Here is an 11,421-nt window from a genome sequence, read left to right on the forward strand (position 1 = left end):
AAAAGATCTGGAATTTTAAGAAAAAGCAATTGCTTATTTTTATTCATACGGCCCATTGTTTATAAGTCCATAGCTCGACAAATAACATATAAAAAATATTATGTACACTTTCATAGCTCCAACAAATAAAACTACCTAAAATATGAACGAATTCCAAAGCATGTCTCTTTTCTGTCCGCTTGACGTGAAATTCCCCATTCGTTAAAATAAAAGCGACAAGAAAAATTTATATTTCTCTGTTAGAGTTTGCAATTTTAATCGAATAAATATGTAGTCTTTCTTCACTTTCTTGCATCACTTAGCTATGTTTGACAACAAAAATTATCCAAATTGTTTACTGAATTCTGCTGGAAAGCGTTTCTTAACACAAAAACTTTGCAGAACGGAACCAAAAAGAGAGCGTAAAAAACGAGAGAGCAGAAATTTCGCCCGCAGAAATTTGCAGTCATATGTTTTAGAAGCAGCTGTTCAAACCGCAAAAGGAAAAATTTGGCAAGTGCATCGTTATCAAAACACATTAGGGGTATTCTCGAAATCTTGCAAAACCATTGCATGTAGCACAACAACATTTCTTATCGCTACAAAATATGCAACGTCTGGACCCATGCACATATTTTGCAAAAAGCATAACAAGATAAATGCGTCTCTGTGCTAGCTGTTTTGTTCTTGGAATTGCTACATATTTCTCTAATTCCTCTCATCTCGTTCTCTTCATTTTTTTTTGGCTGTATCTTGTTATTGTATTTGATACAGAATTTCGCCTCCAAATTTGGAATAGAATTTTTGCATTTTCAGCAATCCGTGCATCGTGCAAAACTTCGAGAATAGCCCTATTGAAATATTGAAGAATGCAAGTATTTGTGCATGCATTTGAAGATGTGTGTTTGTGCATTAGGGTTGTTAGGATTGTTTTATATCGAAGAAAGTATACCCCTATTTTTTATTCTGAAATCAAAAAATATTTAGAGATCGCTCAAACCGCTCAAAGTTTGCCATGTATTATATATGGGGGAAAAACAACTTTCCGTGAAAATGGTATGGAATTCTTGAAAATCAATATTTTTCGATTGGAAACTCTGGTTCTTCCAATAACAATATCCAATTGTTTATTTAACAAATTTTTCAATGCTAAAGATTTTGTGTTTATCCCCCCATTGCGTTTGCTGGCATTTTCTAGTGGTTTTCGGGGACCTATAAAATATAGTTAGTATAAAAAAAATGGTAAAAAAACAAGTAAAAAAGTCTAAGTTCGGGCGGAGCCGAACATTAAATACCCGGCGCAAGTATTAAATATATGTTTTTCACCTTTCCGAAAGCTACCGCTACATGGTAAACCGAGGTGTATCCATTTTGAGTAAATTGGCGTCCTTAAATTTCGAAATATTGAAGTTTCAAGCATATCTGAAATTTACTGTTATATGAAAAGCGGCCGTAATTTTAGTTCGATTTCAATAAGTTTCAACGTTTTGCTTCTATGTGGCAAGTACAATAACCACACCGAGTTTGGTACAAATTGGTAGAACGGTTACCGAGATACATATATGTGATCATAAGTGGGCGGTGCCACGCCCATTTTTCAAAATTGTATCCTAAACGTATTTCTTGGTAACGAATTGTTGCAAGCATCAATTTTAAATAAATTAGCTTCAATAATTACTGATTTATCGAAGATTTCGTATTTCTCTAAATTACCGTTATATGGGATTATTGTCCTATTTTAAAAATTTTCGGCCATTTCGTATGTTATACCAAGGTTAACAACTGTGCCAAGTTTGGAAGAAATTGGTGCAGCGGTTACCAAGATATACACATGTAAACATAACTGGGCGTGGCTACGCCCATTTTCCAAAAATTTATAATATTCTTATTTTTCGTCTAAAACTTATTGTAAATATCAATTTTGAGTGAATAATCTTCAGTAGTTACTAAAATATCGCAGTATTCGTATTTCTGGAAATTACCGTTATATGGGAAGTGGGCGTGGTTATTATCCGATTTTTAAAATTTTCGGCCATTTAGTATGCTGTATTAAGGCCAACAACTGAGCAAAGTTTGGAATAAATTGATGCAGCGGTTACCAAGATATACACATGTAACCATAAGTGGGCGTGGCTACGCCCATTTTCAAAAAAATGTTAATATTCTTATTTTTCGTCTAAAATTTATTATAAATATCAATTTTGAGTGAATTATCTTCAGTAGTTACTAAAATATCGCAGTTTTTGTATTTCTGAAAACTACCGTTATATGGGAGGTAGGCGTGGTTATTGTCCGATTTTGCCCACTTTCAATACCATCCGTCCTACGCCCGAAAGAAGTGCACGTACCAAGTTTCGTTAAGATATCTCAATTTTTACTCGAGTTATCGTGTGCACAGACGGACGGACGGACGGACGGACGGACAGACAGTCACCGCTTAATCGATTTCTCTTTTCATCCTGATCATTTATGTATACATTTGTCTATATCTATCTCGATTCGTTTTGCCTGTTACAAACAACCGTTATGTGAACAAAGTTATAATACCCTTGTGCACAAGTGCGCTCGGGTATAATAATTGGGTATTATTACTGGAAAGCTGTTGAAAAGAAACGAGAGTTTTCCGGTCGAAAAATATTGATTTTCAAGAAATCTATACCATTTCTACGAAAAAAGGTTTTCCCCCATTAAAAATACATGGACAACTTTGAGCGCTTTGAGCGTCCTCTAAATATTTTTTCATTTCAAAATAAAAAATAGGGGTATATTGTTTTCGGTTTTTACATGCATTTTTGGACCACCCTAGTGTGCATGCACAGTGATTGCAAATTTCTGATAGTTTTCGTTTCTTTACTTTTTTCCTCTTTTCCTTTTTTCGATCTTTTTGTGCGTAAAAAGTTAAGAAACACGCCTGTTAAAAATACGACGAGTTCGGGATTCTCACCTCTAACATTTGCACATGTGTGCGCACTTAAACCTTCTCCTGCTTTTCACATTAACCACTCGTACTTGCTTTTATACATACATACTTACATATGTACGTAACTATATTCAACCGACCAAAGCCAGTATAAAATGTCATTCAAAGGAAACGATTGACGGTGCGCGCACAGTCGCAGTCGCTGATATCAGCCAGTAAAGAATTACCGCTAAAATACTTATTTTGTCTACAGTAACAAGTAAAATCAATAAGTTAAATAGAAAAATATCTAAATTAATGCCAGCAAATTTGCTTTATGTTAAAAAGTGCGAAAAAAAAACTTAATTTTCATTCGTCGTGCCTTTGCGGTCAACGTAGACGTTGGCGCCATCACATTACACATTCGCTAAACGGGAAATTCATAATTCCTTTTTACTAAGTATTGTGGTGTTTGTGTATTGTATTTTGTTTTGTTTTATCGCGGCTTTGTAAAGTGCCTTATCACAATTTTATTACTTTAATGAATGGTAAATAAAATATTTGCCTAAATGCGATTAAAATGAAATGAAAAAGTGAAGAATAGCAAGAATATAGCAAGAAATGCAGCATGTTATCGCAAATGTGGTGAGCGAGCAAAAAAAACAAAAAATAATAAAAAGGAAAACAAACAAAAAATGTGTCGCAGACGAGCAGTGAGAGCGGCTATACTCACTTCGTAATCTGAATATTACGATTAACGATTACGCTTAGGTTTTTTTTGCCATGTTTCAAGCTTTTCGTTAATTTAATTTGCGCCTACAATATCGGGCGAGAGTTGTGGTAATACGGACGTATTTGCTAGTAGTAGTAGTAGTCAGACAGAAAATATGGCTTTTGCGTGTCGCAGAGCGGCGTAGACAAGTGTTGTTTACCTAGTACTCGTCGGTCGTAACTCAGTTTGATTGTGTCGTCGAGCTTGTAGTGTCTAAACCCGGCAGAGTTGTGAAGTGTTTGGTGATAGAGGTTTCTCTATAGGCAGACGACACCTTCTCACTTTTACTAGACGTGCCGCGAGCGCAAGTGATAAGCGTGTGAACGTGTGTGTGTGTGTGAATATCGCTAACGGTTTGCCAAAGCAATAAACGCGTTAAATTATATAAACTAAATATACCTCTTTGGTTAAGGTATTCCATGGCGTGCAATACAATAATATCGGAGTTTTCATAGCTGCAAAAATGTGCATAATTTTTCAATTTTTTTCTGCCAGTAAAAACAGCTGCCAACAGCCCCTGTCGTCCCTAAACGCCTCAAACTTCGTCAGACTACAAAATTACGCTGCTAAATCTAAAGTGTGTGTGTGTGTGTGTTGCTTGGCTTGGCTTGGATAATGCCATTCATTGATTATTTTATAAATAAATTTTTTAGTCAAAGTTTTATAAATAGTCACAAACATAGCAACAACAATACCAATAGCACGTGGCCCATTTGCCTATGTCACACATATGCACTGCCACAACACGCAGCGCAGAAAGTGTTGCCAACAAAAGTGTACTCTCTCTCCTACGTCCTCGTTGGCACTCCTTCCTCCACAAGTCAGCAGCTACATACAGGGTGCGCCAAATAAGACCTACCAAATAAGACTTACAGCAAGACCACCGACAACTACTACAATACGCTATTCGTTTTACACAGTTAGCCACACAAATTGTTATTTTTTTTCGGTAATGTTTTGAAGTCGGTTGAGGCGCATTTCCAAACATAAATGTAGATTGTGTGGCTCTGAAAATCCATGAGCAACACACCAGCATTAGTTACACCCATACAGATGCACTGTTTGGTGCGGTTTTATGGCCGAAAAAGTTGTCGGCCCATATTTCTTCGAGAATGAGGATGAAACGCCAGAAACGATTTCTGGGGCTTCTTACAGAACAATGATTGACAACTTTTTGCGGCCAATGGCAGAGCAGCATCCTTATTTGTGGTTCCAACAAGATGGAGCGACTGCGCACACTGCTAGGCAAACTATGGACCTATGAACTATGGATGGTAGGCCTTAATTGGCCCACCCTGTATATACACACATACATACAAAGCCAAGTGGTTTGGTGCGGTGGTGTGCGCATCCATATGCTTGTGTGATCGGCCGGTTGGCCGGTTCATCGAAAGCGCCTGCCAAGCTCGACCGTTGCCTATCGCCTGTTGTCCATTACTTTAAATTACCTTCGGAAATTTAATTGTGTCCCTGTTGATGCGATTGCCTACTTATCACTGCTTCTTTGTTGTGGGAAATCGAATAATGTCTAAAGTAATAACAACGCCGAGAAAGGTTAAAGATGGAAATAGAACGAAAATGCAAACAAAATAGTGAAATCAAGTTAAAAAAAAAAAATATATATATATACATATATGTAATTAGGGGTGTTCTCGAAATCTTGCAAAGCCGTTGCAAACACACAGCAACAAAATACATGGGAAACAGCATTTCCTATCGCTGAAAAGTATGCAACGTCTGGACCCATGCACGTATTTTACAAAAAAGCATAGCAAGATAAATGCGACTCTGTGCAAGCGTTTTTCTTTTTGGGATTGCTACATATTTCTCTCATTCCTCTCATCTCGCTCACTTCAATTTTTTTGCTGTACCTTGATATTGTATTTGATACAAAATTACGCTGCTTGCAACCTATGCATGCTACCACCGCTTTGCAATGGGGTACTCTCGTACTCCTCCGATTTTGGAAGAGTATTTTTGCATTTCGTGCAACGCGCAAGACTTCGAGAATACCCCTAGTGTATCATTTTATTTACTGGAAATTTATGCTACTTGTTTCATTAACGCTTACTGATAAGTGTTAAAGCTCAAAAGTCATGCGACAAATATTAAGTATTTTGTAAATGATAAAGTTTGATAAGCTCCGTGAATACATATCGCTCATTTGCTGCAAGTGTCGTAATCCAAAAAATAAAAAAAAAATAAAAATATTTTAAGACCAGCTTTTATTAGTGGTTAGTAAAAAAAATAAAAATGGACCTTCACACCACCTAACGACTAAATTTTTTGTCGAGTTATTTATTTCCATTTTAGTTATGTATATACACTAGGCAACAAATGAAAGGTACACCTTGTTATAATATAATACTCACAATTATCTTCATAAACAATTTTTTGCATTAATTATTTATGAAAATATAGTTCATTCTCTAATATAAACATTTATATTAACCAAAGTTTGACACCTTATTTAAAATTCACAAAAAATCTAATTTCAATCAAAAACATCAACAAAATTTAAAAATTTTTATTCAGAATTTCTAGAAAATGCAGAGTATGCAGTTTTGTAGCCCATTCAATTTTAGTAAAACAAAGTGTAAGTTTGAAGTCACTAAAAATTACCGTTGATTTCTTATTTTTTTTTTTTTGTGGAGGGTGTTGCGCATTTTCTTCCATTCAAAAAATGCTAAAAAAACAACGGAAATTTTTAGGGACTTGACACTTGCACTTTGTTTGCTAAAATTCAATGGGCTACAAAAATCCTTACTCGGAAATTTTCTAGAGATTCTGGATTAAAGTTTTGATGAACATTTCCTGAATTTTTGAACTTTATATAAAGTGTGAAACTTTGATTTGCAGGTTTATATTATAGACTGAGCTATATTTCCATAAATAACTAATGCAAAAAAGTGTTCCTGAAAATAATTGTTGATATTATATTAGAACAAGGTGTACACTTTTCATTTGTCACCTAGTGTACTTTCTAAATATGAACCAAATCGGATTATAATTACCATTTGTTCACGGCATTAAAAGGAAGGTGCCCTGAGGCCTACAAGTATAGGCATGCGCTGGGTTCTTTATGAAAACCTCTGCACCTATTCAAGCGTTCTAAGTGTGAACGTATAAATAGTGGGAGTAAATAGTTACGACAGTAAACTGATATCGTATCATGCGCACCTTACCGGGGCATATTATTTACTGTTTCCCTATTCCGTGCTCCATTACAAAGCTCTCTTCTCTCTTTCATTAAGAACAGAAAACATTTAATGACTCATCGAAAGTAATACTTTCGGCTGCATAATAGTTTTACAGCTTAACTGCCAATAATTTGCAAAACGAAATTATAGCTTTTAGTTGCCAAACGGCAAACTTAGTATTTCATAATGCCAGTTGAGTCTACTTGGCATTATATTGTTCCTTCCACAATTTCACACGCTTGAAAAGCAAAACTAAAACACTAAGGCAGTTTTCTTGGAAAATGAAATATTACGAGTACCTTCATCAATCAATGTGTGGCCAGTTATTCAAATTGGCAAAAATCAATAGCTTTTTTAAATAAATATTAATTAAAACCAATTGAGTTTACTTTTTTCTCAGAAGCAGCTTGCAAACAGGCAAGAAAAATACCATTGAACTTTTCCCTCAATTCCCAAAGATGAAATTTTGCGCTCTTAATAAGCAGAAAGAAATTTATATGTCAAGACTTCTGAGTTAATTAATTCGATGACGAGCGAAATTGCAAAAAAAAAAAAATACACCAAACAATGAGCAAAATAGAAGAGAAATTTTGAATAGCTTAGAAAGTGAAATCAAAATGAAATGAATGGCAATAAAAAATGTGTAGGTATTTATGTACTTTCGTACTGAATAAGCGGTGTAAAGAAAGAACCGCACAGAAAAGGAAAAGCAATTATAATTCGATTTTTTTTTGTAGTGAAAATTTTTATACATATGTACATACATACATACATATGTAGGCACACGTATTTCTCAGGTTGCGAATGTTTTAACTTCGTCTAAAAATGACTAAAGCAAATGAAATTTTCCACTTGGACATTTTTGTATAGGAATGAGCTTCAGAACTCAAAATCCGTGCGATCAGGTTAAAATTTTTGGGCACTGACCGTAACGGCTATAACTTTTAATAAAAAAAAAAAATAAAAATAGACGAGAGTAAATATGAGCACGAACGAACACGAAGGCGAACACGAATAAGACGACGAAGACGTATGAGAAAACGAATACGCACACGAAGACGAGCACGAATGCAAATGTGAACGCGAATACGAACTTAAATACGAGAGTGAACTTCCATTAAAATTATGTACAATTACGTTTAACATTTGCATTACCTTTACCATTATCATTACCTTTACCATTATCATTACCTTTACTATTATCATTACCTTTACCACTACCATTACCATTACCAATATCATTCCCATTGCCATTATTAGGTTTTATTATTAAAAAAAATCAACTCAGAAAATAACTGCTATTTGTTCTCCAAGCAATAAGTAAAAATATAAAAGATTACTTTTCAAAGAAAAAATAAAACTAATAAATAAATAAATAAAACTCAAAAAGTAATTATCAAATTTGATTTTTTTTTAATAATACTTAAAAATTTAAAATTCTATTACGCGAACCCAGGACCGAAACAAAATAGCACACTGAGGAAAAATCCGAAGACCTTCCCTTAATTTACATATTCAATTTATTTTCCAAAAATTTAGAAATGAACTTGAAAATTGTTACAAATTTTGTGTAATTTTTTGACTATTTTTTTGATTTACCTTGGGAGTTAACAAGTTAAAATTACGTGCGGATTACTGATTTGTAATTGTGAAACAACTTTGAGATAGGGCACTTCTTAGATAAGATAGTAGTTTACTAGATAAGAAGGCAAGGTGTTTGTTTACATCGAAAAATATGTACATATATACTACATTACCATATTTACTGAGTCATGATATAAGCGTACACTTAGATACATAAATACCTCCGAATATGCATACATTCGTAGGTAGATATATACATATGTATGTTTGCTAGAAGACTTCAACCTTTTCAGAAGTTAATATTATCATTAATAGCTTTGTTTGTACTATGGTTTTCATGTATTCTATATAAACACTTAAGTATTTACTTAAGTTAAAGGTGTATGAATTGCACCATTTTCGGTACAAGCAAAAACTGTCGTAGATTGAAAAGCTGTTTATTCAAAAGTAACTCAAAACTTTTTTCCGATAATTCACTAAAACGTGAGAAATACCTAATATTACAAATTGAAGACTTACGAGAACAAAAAAAGCGCAGTGCTATCAATACCTATTCATTGCGCTTTATATGTAGGAATATGGTAGTAAAACAGGCACGTTGCGACGGATATAATAACGCGTTGCCAAGCACATTTTTACCGCCTCGAATTCAATTCGTTTTGTTAAATGGGATATCGCGCCGTCCATTTAGTATGTATGTATGTGTGTATGATTACCCTGCAGAAACAAATTATCAATTGATGAAAAATAACCAACTTATAGTTAGCGTTTTTGCGGTATTTCGATAAATAACTAACTTCTAATTAGCTATGACAAAACTAACTTTAAGTGTGTTGTAAAGTCGTGCAGGCGTCATGCAGACGTAATCGAGAGTTTGTTTTTTTCACAAGTTTCTATTTAAAAATCCTCATTCAAAAACTACTTGGAATAAATTTTTCTCTGCACTTTGCAAATACTTTTTCGAATTCAGAAAAAATAAAATGAAGTTCGAAATTTTATATTATTATTTTGATGTTATGTGTGACAGAATTAAAATAACAACTAATGCAATTTTGAATGTAAACTAAATAAATAAAAATGCAAAAAAAAGTAAAAGTAAAATTAACAATTTTTTTATTGATCTTTTATGCCCAAAAGTAGTTAGCTACAAGTTAATTGACGTCTAAAAGCATAAACAGTCGGGAATTAACTGCAGTTGATCCGGATTAAGTCCGAGTTAATCCGGATCAACGCTGCCGTGTGTTTAAGCTTTAACGCAGAGGAAACCAGTTCTCACTTTTTTGCGGCCATCGCCCTTCAAAAGTAGCTAGTTACGGCCGAAAGAAATAAGTAACCAAAAAGGTACAACTAGTTGACTGCTGGGTAGTTATAAGTTAGTTATAAACTAGCCCCGTTTCCTGCAGGGTATGCATACATACATATGTAGCATGTACGCCCTCGTCGCGCTCGTATGTATGTATATAGTTTGACACCTGGGCGACATAGTGTCAAGTTCAACTTGAATGGAGTTGGGGCAATTTGTCTTCATTGATGCATTCTTTTGTATTGTATCTGCAAGAATATTCGCATGGAGCACGTCCGTCCGAATGCTAATTACACAAATAAAATTATTCCGCATTTTTTCTCGCAGCATGTTGTGCCTCCTTTGCTTCAATTTTGAACTCCTAAGCTCTTAAGTGTGTCTCAAGTACGGTTTATACACACATACATATGTATATACATATATACATAGCTGAAAAGTGCTACACTTCAGTTATTACTTCTGCATACTCTTACTCTACACTTTATGTGCTTTAATTTCTTAAAAGTAGGCATGTTTTTGTTTCACAGCGTATTCCCAGCCCAGTTGTAAATGGAAAGTATTTTGTATGCAAATGCAAGTTAACGCATACCACACATTCATATTTACCCGTATATGTCTATGTTTCTCGGTACTTATGTATGTATGCGAATACATATGTATGTAAATTAAGGTTAGGGTGGCTCTTTTAAGGACTTACATATGTATTATTGCATACATCGAGTTAAAAACTGAGTGCAAAGTAAAGAGTAAATAAAGAGCCCTCCTCTCATAATTCTTGCTCAAAAGAGTAAATTCCAAGTTATAATTGGATCAGAATTGAGCGTAACGATGCATTTATATGAGGCGATTTATTGACAGGCGATACTTACTTGAAAAAGTTTTATTTGGTATCTACTTTGAGGCAAGTATTTTGAATCAATATTGACACCATTTTTTGTTGATTCGCCTAGAAAATCGCCTCATGTAAATACAGATTAATATTATTGTAATCCTTTCGGTATGTCGAGAATACTCATAGTTCCGGAAGGCCAATAGGCGAGTAGGGCTACTTCATAGCGATTTTTTATAGTAATCGGTCCTGATGAACGCAAACTTTTATAGGCGGCTATTTTTTTATGTATCGATGAAAAGTTCTACGTACATAAGTTCTAATTTAAAAATATAATAACTAAATAAAAAATATTAAATAAAGAATAAATAATAAATAAAGATAAAATTAAATTAAAAATTAAAAAAGAAAATCGAAATAAAAAAAATTAGGTAACAAATTTTTTACAATAAATAAATAAAAAATTTATCAAACAAATTTAGAAATGTGTATGTCAATAAAATAATTGCAAATAAAAAATAATTGAATAGTTGAAAGTAAAAATTAATTGAAAATGAAAAAAAAGATAATAAAGTAATGAAAATAAACAGTTATAAAAAATAATCAAATAATTTACAGTAAAAAATATCAAAGAATAAAATAATAAAAATCAATAAAATAACTTACAATAAAAAATAACAAAGAATCAATAATAAAAATCAATAAAATAATTTACAATAAGAAATAACAAAGAATAAAATAATAAAAATCGATAAAATAATTAAAAATAAGAAGTAATAAAATAAAAAAAGAAATAAAAAATAATAACATAATAAAAAATAATACAATAATAAAAAATAATACAATAATAAAAAA

The 11,421-nt window shown here is 33.2% G+C and overlaps 1 protein-coding gene across 1 annotated transcript in view; it reads left to right on the plus strand.

Moving 5' to 3' along the window:
- The window catches only part of LOC118742618 (serine/threonine-protein kinase N), a 131,729-nt gene that overhangs the window by 68,189 nt on the left and 52,119 nt on the right, over positions 1–11,421 (plus strand). The gene's annotated exons all lie outside the window — the stretch shown is intronic.

This window comes from Rhagoletis pomonella, unplaced genomic scaffold, assembly GCF_013731165.1.
Source record: "Rhagoletis pomonella isolate Grant_MI unplaced genomic scaffold, Rhpom_1.0 Rhpom_scaffold_00007, whole genome shotgun sequence".
Classification (NCBI taxonomy): Eukaryota; Metazoa; Arthropoda; class Insecta; order Diptera; family Tephritidae; genus Rhagoletis; species Rhagoletis pomonella.